The 12,367-nt window shown below is 44.9% G+C and overlaps 1 protein-coding gene across 1 annotated transcript in view; it reads right to left on the bottom strand.

Annotated features, from left to right (window-relative positions):
• IL1RAPL1 (interleukin 1 receptor accessory protein like 1) overlaps positions 1-12,367 on the bottom strand; it is a 2,420,186-nt gene that overhangs the window by 378,310 nt on the left and 2,029,509 nt on the right. The gene's annotated exons all lie outside the window — the stretch shown is intronic.

Here is a 12,367-nt window from a genome sequence, read left to right as displayed (position 1 = left end):
AACAAGTCAGCGCCGTTTCCTCATCCTGCTTCAACATTCTTCGCATGCTCAGAAAAACATTTCGCTGGATCCCCACCGAAACAAGGAAAACAGTCACCCATGCTCTAGTCACGAGCCGACTGGACTACGGAAATACCCTCTACGCAGGTACGTCCGCTAAACTCCAGAAGAAACTCCAACGAATCCAAAACGCCTCAGCCAGGATCATATTAGACATCCCGCGCAACGAACACATCTCTGGTCACCTGAAAGACCTCCACTGGCTACCCGTCAAGAAGAGAATCACCTTCCGACTGCTAACCCACGCACACAAATCACTCTACGACATCGGACCAGAATGCCTCAACTCACGACTATCCTTCTACACCCCCTCCCGCAAACTTCGCTCTTCCCGCCAAGCCCTCGCCACTGTACCTCGCATCAACAAGACCACCATGGGAGGCAGATCCTTCTCATACCTGGCTGCTAAAACATGGAACTCACTCCCCGCTTACCTTCGCCTCACCCAGAACCACCTAGCATTCAGAAAGCAACTTAAAACGTGGATATTTGACAAGTAATCCTCCTCCCATTTCTAAGCGCCTTGAGACCCTCTGGGTAGGTAGTGCGCTATATAAATTATCTGACTTGACTTGACCGTTGCACCATTAGTCCTCCATTTGTACTTGATTTTTTTTTATTCCACCAAGCGGATGACTTTCATTTTTGCTTTATTTAATTCCAGTTTGTCTTGTACCAAGTACGCTGTTAGTATGTTTATAGCTCTTTGTAGGCCTATTGGTGTCTGACTTAGCACTATTATGTCGTCCGCATACTGTAGTACTGTAGTACTGTAGTACTGTAGTATATTAATAGGTACGTTGGCCAAAGACGGTGGGTGACATTCAGCGGCCTCCATAACATTGCTTATGTCTGATAGGAAAAGATTGAACAAACTAGGGGCTAGCACACAACCTTGTTTTAAGCCTTGTTGTGTTGTAATACTCGAGGTTGTGCTGCCTCCATTTCCTAGTTTCACTCTGGCCCATGTGTCATTGTGCAGGGCGAAAATTGCGTTTAATAGTTGACTCAGGAGTCCCCAGCTGTTTAGTTTTGACCACAGGCGCTCTCTGCTCACTGCTCACTCGGTCAAAATCAGATTTTATGTCCATGATACATGCATACAGCCGGGATCCCTTTTTAACTGCGTTTTCTGTTAAGAGCGCCAGAATAGCTATGTTTGTTATGGTCCCTATCCCTTGCCTGAAGCCTGTTTGGAACTTAGGGATTATTTTCGTGTCACCTATCTAGTCTCGTAGCTGTACTAGGATACATGATGCATACAGTTTAGCCTCCACATCAATTAACGATATCAACCTGTAGTTTGCAGGGTTGCGGTGGTCCCCCTGTTTAAATATTGGGCGAATTGTACTCCCTTTCCAAGAGGCGGGACCTCAGTATGTTCGAATATATAGTTAAACAGAGGCTTTAAGGTCTCAGACCAAAAGTCTGGGTCATTCTTAAACAGGGCGTTGGGGAGCCCATTTGGACCTGCTGCTCCTTCGGTCTTTAGTTTTAGTATTATGCCCCTCAATTGTTTTTTCGAAATTAGAGGGTTCGTTCCGTTGCCACTTTTTCCTTTGGCCCACTCTTCGTTTTCTTTATTTTCCAGATCCATGTTACCATTTCTCTTCCCCACTTCTGACTCCATCACCCATGGACCTTCATGGTTACCTGGCTCTGTGTGGCAGTATAGATTTTGCACATGTTGAGCCCAGGTTTCTCCTCCGATCCCTGCCTCTTGTTACAGATTTTCTCCATTATTCAGGTCGTTTATTATACCCCAGAAGTCTCTGCTGTTTTGCAGTTTTCCCGCAGACAATAATTTATTCCAGATGGTTTCTTTGTGTGTGGTCTTGGCACCCCACAACATCTTCTTGTAAACTCTCCTTGCTTCCCTTAGTTTGCTTTTATCTGAAATGTTCCCCGTTCTTTTTGCCTGCACCTGTAATCTGACCTCTCTTGTGACCCTTCTTTTTTGAGCTCTTAGGCCCGAGTTCATCCACGGCTCCTTCTTGGTGTTGTAAATTCTTCGGTTCCCCGACTCTGCTGGGAATTTATTGATAAGGCCCCTAGTCAACTGATCCCAGTTGGGAACTCGATCTTCCTCTAGCTGAGACCCTAGCTTTGTTGTGTAATCCTTTGCTGTCTCCAGGATATTTTGATTCCCCAAGCTGCAAAATGTGCTCTTGCTGAATATATCTTGTCTATCAAGTTCTTTGTAGCCCAGTTTGTCACGGATTCCTCTGTGTCTGGATTTTCCTTGTTTTGTTCGAATTCAACGGATATCAAATCCTGAGATGTTATCCCTTTAAGGTCAGGGATTTCCTTGAATAGTTTTAACAGATTCCCACGGTTGAGGGTATCCTGTCTTCCTTTTGTGGGATATTCAGGCAAAAAATAAATTTTTGATTCAAAGGATTCTGCATGGTGGAGATGGTCTTCGGGTAGTTGTGTAGAGTCTTCTTTAAAGGCTGAAGAATTGTGAGTTGTAAAAGAGTTACTTCTTGCGGGAGATTCTTGTTGCTCTCGCTCTTCGTTAGCCCCCTTGCTTTTTCCGTCTATTTTTTCCAAGGAACTTGGTTTAGTTATTCTTTGTAGTTCCAGAGCTACGTCTTGTGAAGTAACGTACATCTGCGTTTCTTACAAGCTATTGTGATTCTCAGGGGTTTCTGCTCCTTTTCATTTTCTGATGTTGTTTTTCCCCAGTATATTGTGCTTTTTTTGTCTTCCTGTACTCCAGATATACACTGTACACTTCTACCATTTGTTTGCTGCATGCGATCCTCGCCCGTTGTGCACTCTTGGCGCTTGTTGTCCACCATAGCGGGTATCTCTATTGTTTGGTATGGACCTGATTGACTCACGCCTTTCATGGACTCTATTTTATCGTGTCGTCTCTCCTGGATGTTTTGTAAGTCCGGTACTTTTGCCCATCGTAAATCGTGAACTGCGGGTGAGTGTTGAGTCGTTTTGTTTTTTTGCGGCGGGGAGGTGTTACTTTCTCCGGAAATCAAACTCCCTTCTGTACATATTATTCCTGGAGTGGGTTTGCATAGAGGTACTTTAGATCCTGCCTCTCCGCCTGATAATGTCTCCCATCGTTTAATTTTACTTTCTTGGGGAGTCTTCTTTAAAAATATGGAAAAAATGTTTCCTTGATCTGTACTTTGTTGCTTTTTGTTCTTGAGCCGTGCCTTCCTAGCCCTTTTTTCTGCCTCTTTGTTGGTTTTGCGTCAATTGAGGATTTATTAGTGGACTGGGTTATTTCCATTGCGTTTACTGTTATTTCTGGATGTTCTTCCACTAACACTTGTTCTTTGTCTTCAGTGGCATTTCTTTTTGGAATTGTTGTTACATTATTGCTTTAAGAGTTACCAGCATGTCCAGATTGTGTTGCGTTTCCTTATTCTGTTTGCTAAAGCGAGTTATTTTTACCTACCCTAGAATGTCTTTTAAAATGTCTGGAAGACATGCTAACTTCTCAATTATGCTCCCACAGCCACAATTAGACTGTTGTTTAAAGTTGTGAGTTTGAAGCTCCAGCTTCTCCCTGTTAGTTAAAAGGGATGAAAGTAAATCCAATTTGGTGTTTATACCAGAGATATGGCCTGCGATTATATTTATGAGGTCTATTTGGACCTCCATTTTGTCTGATTGATAGTTCAACACCCTTATTGCTTGATCTAGGGTGCCTAGCAAGGACTGGCTCCATTCGGTGGGTGGCTGTTGTTTTTGGAATTTCCGCAAATCTTCTGACTCGTGGTCAGTTGTACTCAGCAGAAGAAATTGATATTGATGCGGAGAGGTTAGAATACTTTGATTTAGTTGGAATACTTCCGCTGTCGTCCAATACTAGAAGTTGTTGGACTTTCTTTGTCTGAGGGCTACATGGAGTGGAAACCAACATTACTGGTTTGCTCTCTTGAGGATTGTTACCAATGGCTACGGATGAGGCTTTCCCTTGGAGGTCCTTGTCCTTTGTTGTTGTTTCTATGATTTCTAAAGATTTGGAATCAGTAGATAGAAAAAATCGATTTAGCCATGATTCCTCTTCTTGTTTGATCGGCGTGGAAGAGTGACTGGATTTTAAGATTTCCTTGCTTTGACTGTTTACTCTATTGCTTTCACTGAGTGTTTTGTGCTTCTGTTTACAGTCATTAAATTTATGTTTAGCAGGGGATCCTCTGTACTTTCCCCAATTGATGTACTTCTTATTCCTTCTGTTACATTTGTAAAAGAGTTGGATTGGTGCACTTGTGCAATTACCGTTTCCAACTTTTTCTGGCATGAATTTGTCATTTGGTTCTGTGGGGAATGTGATCCTGTTGAGGCGTCTTTGGTTTTAATCGCGCCTTTGATCCCTGGAACCGATGAATTGACTGGTGCAATGGGGATTGGCAGTTTGCTAGTCTCTGTTGTTGGTGCATAAATTGCTGCCATTGGATCCTTTAAATAAAAGAATTTGTATAATCCGGTTTTCCTTCTTGGGATCAAAGGGGTTATTTCTGGAGTCAGTGCTGAGACCAACTTCTCTCTCTAATGCTTGGTGGCTTCCCTCTTTGAGATAGCGGGGAACCTTCCTCAAATATTCTTTGGGGTTTTTTTTGTTTTTGTTTTTTACTTAATACCGCTTGACGAATTTTCCCAGATCTCATTTCCAGTTTTACTCCAACTTGTTCCTTAATGATGTTTCAGTCACGCATGTACATGTTCCCGTGTAATTTTGGAGATCTTTTTTACTCACTGCGTCTTTAATGGAGGAGATAGCTTATGCACTAATAACGGATCGACAGTGGGTACTCTCTTATCCGGCGTTAAAACAAAGTCCCAAAAACACTGAAATATCCAGAAGGTGCGATTCCTGTCCCGTTTTTCTTTTTTTGCCTTTGTGGCTAATAGCCCACACCCTTGGAACGTAGTTCGGGCAGAGGGGTTTGGTTCGACAACTGCACAATTGGGAGAAATGACCCTGGTGCTCTAGACCCCCGTTCCTTGTGGGGCAAGGGGTTAAAGCATACAAGGAAAAACAGTTCACTCACAGGCTCTGGGCACTCCAACTTGCATCAGCCACTGTCGCTTTTGCCGCTATTAAAGCACCTTGCTGGTCTTGAGGATCCCCGATTCTTCTGGATCTCCTAAGCACCTGGATACCACTCCCCCTGTATCATCTGTGTATCCCTCTGTGTCTCCTGAGCACCTGAGCACCTGGATGCCACTCCCTCTGTGTCTCCTAGGCACCTAGGAACCACACGGCTCACAGTGCCTCTCTGCCGATCCCCCCTACCACTGCCGCTGCTGGTCCCCACTTCTGTGCTGTTGCGGCTAGGCAGGGCTTGGGTACGGATGTTCAGATGTTAGAAGCGCTGGCAGGGCTGGGCTGGGCTGAGTCTTTCCAAACTTGCCCCTTGTGGCTGGACCCGCTAAAGCCACTGCCGCCCCTACCGCCGTATACACGACTCCTGCTCCTGCCTCCTCTGATGGAGCACGGAGCCGCAGCCGGAAGCGGGCAGGCGGACGGGCGGGCGGGCTGGACGGGCTGGCTGGCAGGCAGCGGGCGGGCTCACCGGTAGACTGGAAATCCTGGACTGGAATGCAGGTGATTGTTGATGAAGAGGGACCGCGTTGTTGAATTTTCGGGCTAATGTGGTGCTTGTGGCTCCTGCCGCAGCACCTTGATGAAGTCCCAATCCGTGCTAAATCCGCCCTAAATAAGGAGGCTGCCCCCACGGTCTCTGCGTGATCTCTGCCGGAAAGGTAATGTTGCGGCTCCTGCTGCCGCCGCAGCCAGAGAGAGAAGAAATGCCCCACTGACGACTCTTGCCATGGACCAAAAGGAGAGAAATGGTGGGAAACAGCGGGAGGCCGCCTCCTCAATCCCACTGCACGCTACGGGGGACGTGGAGCCGCGTGCCGCAGGCCAGGAAGAGTGGTGCTGTCCGAGAGAATGTGAAGCCGCAAGGGGGAAAAGCAGCGTTGTCCTCCTCGCTCTGCAGCTGACGAGTGGTTTGGCGGTCTGTCTGTCGGTCACAAAACCTGGCACCCAATGCCATTTCCTCTATGTTGAAGACTGGGAAGTCGCCTGACCTTTTCCCAGCCATGTGAATTACGTAGACTAAAGGATAATCCTTCTTCATCTGTTATAAGTCTTTGGGGCCTCCCTGAATGTCCTGGCCCGTGTGTGTTGTGAATGCTAAGGTGGAGTCAAGCTCCCCGTCAGGTACATCCTCCTGCTATTCGCTATAAAGATCACCAAAGTGAGTTTGGCCTCTGGTTCTACCACTGTTTCCAGTTGGTTGACCATGGTACAGGATCCCTTTACTAGTAGCTTCCAGAAACCCTTAGAGTTCTTGTTTTTCCTGGCTTTTGCCAGTTCACCCCATTGCTCTGCGTCCTATTGTCTTTTAGCTTGTGTCACGCTAGTCCTGTATTCTTTTCTATCAGAGAAAATCACCCTGCTTTCACCCTCTTTAACTGTTTTTTAGCTAGCCCACATTCTCATTAGAACCAACCTGCAGATTGTTGCACTTCTGTAAAGAGAGATTGTAATGACCCAGTGAGTGTGCAATGGGTTCTTACAAAATGTATTTTGGTCATGACCCTAATGTTTCCACAAATAGACTACACATTTGGGTCTGGGCTTTGATGTTGGCTGCAAGCACAGGTCATTTTGGACACCTTCTGTTGTAACTGGCCTCTAATGGGCTTATACATTTGGTACATGGGAGGTTAATGCTTTCAAATGGCTCTATTTGGAAGAGAGCCATCAGTGCGTCATGGTAACTGTCTGGTCTTGGGACTACCTTCATGTATAACAATATTACCAAATATTCTGTCTAGGAAGATGTAGTCAATGTTACCTAGGCACATGGCTCGGTTGAAGGCATAGTGGGAGGTCAAAGGCAGTAGGGCCATTTACTACCTTAAGAGCATAGGACCCTAGCAAGTCAACTATTTGGGCAGAGACTTTGGGTAGCCTGGTCACAAGATCATTTGAAGCATGGGACGATCTCTTAGGATTGCTCATTGGATCTTCCTGTGCCAGAGTCATAATGCCTGGAGGAGGTTGGATTTATTCAAGTTAAACCTGCTCTTATTTATTTACAGCTTCTACAGACTCCCAAGGTTATGTTTCACGTAGCTAGTTTCCTGGTGAGTGCTATTAGGAGCAGGAATATTAGACTAAAAAATGCAGCTACTTCCCTAAGTAGTACAGACGGTGTACTTTAAATGGCACCTTGTAACTATAACAGGACTTGTAATAGGGACGCATTTGGTCCCAGTTATGTTTGTCTTTCTGGGGTTCTTTTGAATCCTTTTAGCACCTTAGCACTTTGCACTTTGTATTTTATATTGATATGAATTGTAAGATGCTGTATGATTTTTATCTTTACTGTATTTTAACTGTTTTTAAAATATGTACATTTTGTATATGTATTTTAAACAATCTGTATTTTGCCATTGTCTTTATATGATATTAAGTTATCGCAATAAAGTATTTTGACTGACTGAATGCGAGTGTTACAGTTTCCCGCAATGTTTGTTAAGTGTCTATTGTGTAGCTCTTCGATCATAGTTGATAAACAATCTGCTGTCCCTGAGGGTATGTTAGGGAAATGGCAGTATGCCTAGCCCCAGTTTTAGATCCTGTTAAGATAAACATGCCAAATATATCTCTTCTCCCATCGTGGCATCTCTTTATTAAACAAAACAGGTTAATTGCCAGCCACATCAGCAGCACACCTGAGGCCCTCCCTGAGGTAGAAGGTTCAGCGTTGGAGGAAAAAGCAATGTACCCTGATCTAAAAGATGGTTTTCAGTTGCCCAGGTTTTTTGCAGTATGGTGATGTAGTGCTGGTCAATAAATGTTTTCCAGCTTTGGACTTAACCTCTGCAACATTCCAGGAAAGCAGAGTCAGATTCACGTTATCTCTGGCAGTTATGACCAACTCCTGTACTGGCAGTTTAGTTATTTGATTTGATTGCGGTGAGGCTTTAGGGTCTCCAGATTAAATATTTATTCAAAATTCCATCAAAGTATTTAAAAATATTTAAAAAGGGAATATGATAACAAAACAACCAGCTATTACATCTACCTCACGGTGCAACCTTTTCTAAACAGTTAAGTATTAAACAATAAACATTCAATAGAAATTGTTTATGCAAATTATTGTAACGGATATTAAGACATGTCACCAGCATTTTTTGAGGTTTCATTACTCTCTCAATGACGGGTGTGCGCAGTAGGGCATGTAGAGGGACTGGTCTCTCTGCTGAGACTTATTTCTGTAAAGAAATTGCAGATAGTGGCAGTATCTGCACAGACCTCATCGCAAGGGTAAACGCAGGCATTTTTAAACTTTTAATTTTTAGTTTTAAGAAATTTTAGATGGGGCTCTGGTATGTGTTTTATCTACTCTTACCTCTGTCCTTTTACTTGCTTGGATTGGTCTCTCCCACCCTGGTTCGCTGCAGCTAATAGTGCAGTTTGAGCGGAGGACGGGGACCTTGCACTCACTCACTTCTGCTTCCTCACTCGGACCTGAGGTTGGCAAGCAATATTGGGGAGGCTCTACCACTATTTAATACGCATGCCTAAGCAGGCGGCTGAATTGCAGATAGTCAAAAACCTTGGCATTCTTCTTGACTCCAATCTAGCCTACACTAGTCATGTTGGTAATGTGGCCGGTAAATGCTATGGCATCTTGAAGATCCTGAGGAAAATCCTGGACCTACTGCCCCCCAGCACCAGGAAAACAATGGTACATGCCTTGGTCACCTCCCATTTAGACTATGGGAACTCCCTACTCTGTGGACTCAGCAAAAAAGGCCTAGCACAGCTGCAACGCGTCCAGAACGCAGCTGCCCGGCTTGTCCTGAACCTCCCCAGGAGGGCATCTGGGAAACATGCATTGCGTTCCCTGCATTGGCTCCCAATAAAGGAACTAATTAAATTTAAAACTATGTGCATTACCCATCGTATAGCTCACAAAAAAGCTCCTCCATATCTCCATGATTTGCTCCCAATCTATCGTCCTTCACGCCATCTTAGGTCAATGGGCAGCATGCTATTAGTGGTTCCGCGGATCCACAGAGCTAGGATGGGAGGACGGTCCTTTAGACACCTTGCCAGTAAAGACTGGAATGACCTACCCATCGAATTGAGGATGGAACCATCTGAAACAAGGTTCAGACAAAGGCTGAAAACCCATCTCTTCCCCAAAACATAATCAATACTGTTTCCCCTACTCTTGAGTTCATCCTCTGTGAGCTAAGCTGAAGAGATGTTTGGTGGGATTGTCAGCGCGGGGACGCACTGTTCCTTGTGCAACCAGGCGCTTAACAAATGCCATTAATAATAATAGTGGCATATTTTCACAGACCTCATCGCAAGGTTAAAGGCGGACATTTTTAAACTGTTAATATCAGTTTTAAGAAGTTTTAGCTGGGGCTCTGGTACGTGTTTTATCTACTCTTACCTCTGTCCTTTCAATGGTTTGGATTGATCTCTCCTGCCGCTGGTCTGCCACAGCTAACAGCGCCATTTGAGCGGAGGGAGGGGACCTTGCACTCACCTACTTCCGCTTCCCCACTTGGACCTGAAGTTGGCGGGCTAGCTTGGGGAGGCTCGACCACAATTTATTATGCATGCCTGAACAGACGCGCAGCAGATGCGCACAGCGGGCATGCCACAGGTGTGCCAGAGGCTAGCCCATGCGCCAGTCCTCGGACGCCAAGGGCCATAACCCCTGCCCGTTTCTCAAGAATTCAAACCTATACTGCCAAAGAATTACACAATTTATGCCCACCGATTCAAAATCACTGTAAACATAACTTATCTATGCTATCTACTCCCCTAGAATGCATTCATTGTTTATGCAAAATGACCACTCACACGATAGAGTATGGGGCAAGACATAAGCTCAATTTAATACTTATTAACTGCAGATCACTTTATAAACATAAACAAGAAATTAATGGTTACATTGTTGATAATAAACCAGATGCTCCATTCCTGACAGAAACATGGCTGAATGAGGACTCGGCCCTGGAGATAGTAGAAGCCCTCCCGCAGAACTATGGTATTCTCAGGCTGGACAGCCAAAACAAACGGGGGGAATAGCTATCATCCATAAATTATCCTTACAATGCACATTGGAGATGGCTAACATTGCTGAAAGCGAAGCTGACTTCTTCTCACTCACGGCTGACATGAACTGCATTATAAAGGGTTTCCTGATCTATTGACCTCCAGGTCCTACCACTCAGTTTTTGTCCAGCCTAGTGGAGCAGCTGACACAACCTGCACTGCATTATAACAAACTGTTAGTCTTGGGGCATCTGAACTTACACTTCGATGATCTAACTAATAGTGAAGCTCAATCGCTTGGTCAGGAATAAGCTGCTCTCCAGTTAGTACTGATATCAACTCTCCCAACTCACCAACTTGGCCACATATTAGACCCAATTTTCACCAACTGGTCAGATCTGGAAAATGACCCTCCTATTGCAGTCCCTTTGTCAGACCACCATTTTATTGCCTTCCATGTTCCCTTAGCTGCCATTCCACCTAAAGGGACCAAGGGATTAAGCAGGCCACATAGGAAATGGGCTAAATTCACACCTACAAGCTTCAGTTATGCCTTCCAGCAGAGCTGCCCTCTTCTGGGTAATGATATCAAGGTAGCTTGTAGCACAGTGGATGAATGGATTACGGAAACACTGGATAAAGTAGCCCAGTGGACCTCCAGTCCTCCAGGCAGACAGCTAAAATCTGAACCCTGGTTCAATGAAGAACTAAGAACAGCAGAAAAAGCCTGTAAGTATCTGGAACGCTTATGGAGAAAATATTTTTCAGAGAACAGGAAGGTCGAATACAAGATAGTTCTAAAACACTACCACTCCCTGATAAGGAGGACTTGTGCTACCTACTTTAGGCACAGAATAGAGCAGGCTATGAACTCCTCCAAATAACTATTTACCATTTTTAAAGACATATGCTCAATTGCACGAACTGTGCCTTCTACTGGTAGCTCAGTGGAATCATGTAACCAAATGGCAGATTTCTTTGTGGAGAAAGTAGCAAACATCTATACTATATTCCCGGATGAGGCACGCAATGGGACCTCATGAGAGCCGGAGGGAACAATCATGGAGGAGGTAAACTGCCTCTCCAAATTTGATCCTTCTTCCTGTGAAGACCTCAGAAGCATAGCCTTGAGTATTAAATCTGGCTCTCCCAGAGACACCACAACACCTACAATTATAGGATATGGCATGGAGATCCTAATACCCTACATCAGGCAGCTCCTTGAACTTTCCTTCGCTGCTGGCGTAGTCCCAAAGAGGTGTAAGCAAGCAGTTGTCCTCCCCATAAAAAAGAATCCGGGTGCCAACTCCAATCAGCTGGAGAACTTCCGACCTGTGTCACACTTGCCCTATTTTGCCAAAATAGCCAGAAAAGTGGGTAATACTCAACTAACTGCCCATATTAACCAACGTTACCTACTTCATCCCTCACAATCAAGCTTTAGGGCTACATACTCTACAGAGTCTGTACTGCTCTTGACAATTGAGACAATACCCAGACTTTCAGATGATGGCCAGATGGTAGCACTGATACTTTTGGACCTCAGTGCGGCCTTTCACACTGTGTCTCATAAGCTGCTTTTGCAGCATCTCAGGGAAGGCGGGTTGGACAAAATGGCATTAAACTGGATGGCTGCCTTACTGCAGGACCGGAACTTTCAGGTGGCCCAACAACCACGTTACTCCAAAAGTATTGTGCTATCCCAAGGGGTCCCTCAAGGATCAATATTGAGCCCCACTCTTTTTAATCTTTACATTGCCCCATTAACAGAGATTATAGAAAGGCACAGTATCACCTTCATGTCATATGCAGAAGGCACACAATTGGTAGTCTCACTGTCACAATCCTCAGAGGCAGCTGCCTCAAATTTTCCTACGTGCCTACAGGACCTATCCCCCTGGATGACTAACAACTGTCTAAAATTAAATGGCAGGAAAACAGAGATTCTAGTGGTGGGAAAATCTCCTCTATCTGCTTATCAGCATGGTGGCCACAAATATTGGGCCCCACCCCAAGCAATCAAGTTAAAAACATAGGTGTATGGCTAAACTCCAATCTCTCCTTTGAAGCTCACAGCAAAAAGGTGGCGGGAAGTGCTTCGGAGTGTTGAGAGGGCTACGGAAAAGTCTAGATGTGCTCCCCATCTCAGGGAGGGAAACCATAGTCCATGCGTTAGTTACATCCCACCTGGACTACGAAAATGCTCTACACCTAGGAGCAACTAACAAATGCCTGAAC

Source organism: Lissotriton vulgaris, chromosome 8 (assembly GCF_964263255.1).
Source record: "Lissotriton vulgaris chromosome 8, aLisVul1.2, whole genome shotgun sequence".
NCBI lineage: Eukaryota > Metazoa > Chordata > Amphibia > Caudata > Salamandridae > Lissotriton > Lissotriton vulgaris.
The sequence above is the reverse complement of the archived record's forward strand: the minus strand, read 5'-3'. Positions and strand labels throughout refer to the sequence as shown.